Genomic DNA, 4,412 nt, shown 5'->3' with positions numbered 1-4,412 from the left:
GCAGTCAGTGCTGCAGTTCATGACTGAGAGTCTACTTCCCCTGAGAAAGCAAAGCCAGCAGCTGAAAGTACAAGGTCAAAAGTGGGGTAGAGGCCACGCCCCCTGGCGCGCAGGCCCTAAGGAGGGCTGACTCCCCTTCCCGGCCCCGACGGGGCCGGGGAGGGGGGGCTGGCTGCCCTGAGGAGGCGGGGAGGGGAGGGCTGGGCCGGCCGGCGGGCAGATAACGATGCCGAACTTCTGCGAGGTCCCCAACTGCACGTGGAAGAGCACGCAGTCGGACCTGGCCTTTTTCACTTTCCGGCGGGATCCAGCCAGAGGCCAGAAGTCGGGGGAGAATTGTAGGAGAGCAGACTTAGAAGAGAAAACATCCGATCAACTAAATATTATCGATTGTGTGCCAAACACTTTGAGACTTATATGATCTGTAGAACTATACATTTTGCAGAGGCATCAGAAAACTAAAGAATGATTGGGTTATTTTATTTCTCAAAATTAACTGAAGCAGATACTTGTGAAGTCATTGGGAGAGTCCTTATAGGACAGTTCTTCGAGATAATGCAATACCAACAACATTTGATCTTACCAGCCATTTGAATAATCCACACAGTAGACACAGAAAACGAAGAAAAGAATTGAGTGAAGATGAAATCAGGACGCTGAAACAGAAAAAAATTGGTGAAACCTCTTAACAGGAACCAAAACATAAGGAAATAAACAACAGCAATGCTCAGAACCCCAGTGCAGAAGAAGGGGGTGAAGAGCAGGATGAAGACATTTTACCTTTAACCCATGAAGAGAAGGAAAACAATACTTAAAATCTTCATTTGAAATTTTGATTCCTATGGGAAAAAGGAACATACCTCTGGATGGACATGAAGCTGATGAAATCCCAGAAGGTCTCTTGACTCCTGATAACTTTCAAGCACTGCCCGAGTGCCGGATCAATTCTGGCGAAGAGGTTCTGAGAAAGCGCTTTGAGACAACAGCAGTGAACACATTGTTCTGTTTGAAAACACAGCAGAAACGGATGCTAGAGATCTGTGAGAGCTGCATCCGGGAAGAAACCCTCAGGGAAGTGGGAGACTCTCACTTCTTTTCCATCGTCACTGACGATGTGGTGGACATAGCAGGGGAAGAGTACCTGCCTGTGTAGGTGAGGTTTATTGATGAAGCTCACAACCTGAGAGAGGAATTTGTGGGCTTCCTGCCTTATGAAACTAATGCAGAAATTTTGGCTGTGAAATTTCACACTACGATAACTGAGAAGTGGGGATTAAATGTGGAGAACTGTTGCGGCCAGGCTTACATTGTGTCCAGTGGGTTTTCTTCCAAAATGAAAGTTGTTGCTTCTAGACTTTTAGAGAAATATCCCCAAGCTATCTACACACTCTGCTCTTCCTGTGCCTAAAATATGTGGTTGGCAAAATCACTGCCTGTTATGGGAGTATCTGTCGCATTAGGAACAATTGAGGAAGTTTGTTCTTTTTTCCATCCATCACCACAACTGCTTTTAGAGCTTGACAATGTAATTTCTGTCCTCTTTCAGAACAATGAAGAAAGGGGCAAAGAACTGAAGGAAATTTGCCATTCTCCAGTGGACAGGCAGGCATGATGCTTTTGAAATCTTAGTGGACCTCCTACAAGCACTTGTTTTATGTTTAGATGGTATAAATAGTGTCACAAATGTTAGATGGAATAACTGTAAGAGAAACATGTGAGCTCGCCAAACAAGGATTTCAGTGTAGATTTTGTCTTTATCAAGTGAAGTTAAAGTAACAAGTTATAGTTAAAGTTTGAATGGAAGAGCCTGCCATTGTTGTTCCACATCTGGTTGTTGTTTATATTCCTTTATTGAGCCTACATCTTCATAAGCTTTTCGGCAGGTATATGTTGAACACTTCTGTTTCATGGTCAAGACAGGATCAGAGGCCATGGATACTGACAACTGATTTGTCTTTTTTTTCTGTCTTTTTCCATGACTGTATCTACTTCCTCATCTTGATTTACAAGCAAAACCTAGAAAACCTACAAAAATAAGTGTTTTGTGGTTTATCTAGGAACACAGAAAATATTGCTGTAATTTTTGGTGAAGAAAATCAATTTTGTATAGTTTTTTTCAACCTAAACAAAATGTGAATTTTGTTTTTTAAAAAAAGTGCGGTAGAAAGTTTAAGGAACGATAAAAGAACAGTAGCTGTGAGTAGGAAAAGGAAAGAATGGCTAGCTACATTATAGACCATGACATATCATCACCACAATAATCTGGTTATGTGATTTTCACTACTAGAATTTAGTTACATTTATATATATATATATATATATATATATATATATATATATATATATATATCAGTTGAAAAAGCAAATGGCTAAACTGAACTAGGGTGGAGAGTATGCTGGGAAAAAGTGGAAGAAAGACAAAAGGCAAGGAAAGTTTAGACACTGGTGTGGATAAATAATAAACCAAGTAATGTGGCTAGACAAGGAAGAAAGTTAATCTATTGACAGAGACTACCGATGATAAAATGGTAGTCAAGAGACAGGGTCTTCATGAGGTGAGGGATTAAGTATAGAAAAATAAGGGAGAGGGAGAGATGAAGAAGGAGAAGAGAAGAAGAAGGAGAGGAGAAGGTTAGACTTTAGGATTTTTAATATTGAACAGTCTTAGATGTTATGTTCCTGCAGACAGTCAGTTAAGGGAATTTGGGGTGCTGAACCTGTGATATACATGAAGTTTTCTGGGTGTTTACCAAGTATGACAGAAACTAGAGGCAGGGTAGGATTTACTGATCTCTGGATCTTAAATGAAACTTTCATAATACTGTTTCGGTGCCGAGCTGCCAAAGACACTGGGACTTTATTTGGTTATTAAGGTTAACATCAGTATTAGTTTTGGTGACTATACTATTAAAAGACAAAAACTGTAAGAAACTCAGGTAATTAATGAATCTCAAAATGAAAAGATTAATAATGTTTACACTCTTCTGTCATTAATATATACATTTAGAAAATAAAATCAAAGCTTAAAAACTCATCAGAGACTCACACAAGATAACTGTAAATTTCAAAGGTGAACTAAAGGTTACCCCTTGAAGCATGGGTGTAGTTTGGAACATAAGACAGTATTTTAAACTCTAGATAGTACGTTTATAGAACACTGCTTAAAAATATAAATCAAGTTTGAATATTTACATTAGAGAGTGAGGTCCCAGCTTAAACTCACCCAATGTTTGGCAAGAATCATGTATGACAGTACTCTGTTCCCAATTTTCAGGATTCAGGGACTTCATTCCCCTCATCACCATACAGGGCTACAACTGCCCTTCTCATGGCAGACCCTCTGGTTTTGTGACAGAAAAGCTCTGAAAAATGGGCAAATAAGTAGAGTAAGAGGGAGACACAGCTGTATGGAATTGACGATCCCAACTGTTTTGGATATGAGTATGGAACTCAGTGTGATTATTCTGTCACAACATATATAATCCCACTAGGACACAAATATAGCAAAGAACAGAATTTTACTTGGAAAGAGAGTGGATCCAAAGTGTAACTACCAGGAATTGCTCTTATATGAGGAAAGTGTCTCAAAGTAAAGAAATAAGGCAAAGAGCTTAATAAAAGAGTTTTCCATTTGGATCAAATAAACAGAGAACATCTCTGAAATACATTTCTAAAAACTTTAGAAATCCATGGGAAAATGAATTTTTATTTCAAAACACAAAAGCAGACCATCTGTCTCCAAATTTAGATGACTATAATACTTCAAATCTGATGTGATCAAAGTATGTTAAGCAGCAGGGTTTAGCAAAGGTCATTTATCACCTCTCTCTTATCTTCTCTCTTTTACTACCATCATCCCTATCCCTCTCCCCCTCCCCCCAAAAAAACCCCTCATGTCAAAATATTCTATAATTTAAAAGGGCAATTGTACATTTTTTTGTTCTTTTCTAAATCAACCCCAATCACAGTATCTCTTGTCTGTGGCCATATATTTCCCCTCCCCCTTCCCCACTTTGGGAAGAGAGGTCACTGGGAGGTAAAAGTAAATCTGTACCTCCAGATAAGAAAATTGCTGCTTTAGAGTTATTGCAACTAATTTGTTTAATGGTTTTTCATTTAACAAAGCACTTTCATATTTCACAGTCACATTTCACCATAATCCCAGGTGGCAGGCAGGAGAGGGAATATTATGATCATCTAGGTTGTTCAGATGACAAAACTGCAGCTTACTGAGTTAAAGGACTCTAGGGATATCTGAGGCAGATTCATCTTCTGAGGCTGACATCACGGAAGGTAAACTGCACCTCTTGACAAAACAGTCCTTCACAGCACTGTCTGGAGGACTCGATATGACACTTTATTCTGGAAACAAGATAAATTAAGGTCCTTCTTCCCTCTTACCCTATATAGAT

At 39.3% G+C, this 4,412-nt stretch overlaps 1 pseudogene; it reads left to right on the top strand.

Moving 5' to 3' along the window:
- The first annotated feature begins 226 nt into the window (after positions 1–226).
- Positions 227–1,718, top strand: LOC132487898 (52 kDa repressor of the inhibitor of the protein kinase-like; annotated as a pseudogene).
- Positions 1,719–4,412: the final 2,694 nt, after the last annotated feature.

The sequence above is a fragment of the Mesoplodon densirostris genome, chromosome 1, assembly GCF_025265405.1.
Source record: "Mesoplodon densirostris isolate mMesDen1 chromosome 1, mMesDen1 primary haplotype, whole genome shotgun sequence".
Taxonomy (NCBI): Eukaryota; Metazoa; Chordata; class Mammalia; order Artiodactyla; family Ziphiidae; genus Mesoplodon; species Mesoplodon densirostris.
The sequence above is the reverse complement of the archived record's forward strand: the minus strand, read 5'-3'. Positions and strand labels throughout refer to the sequence as shown.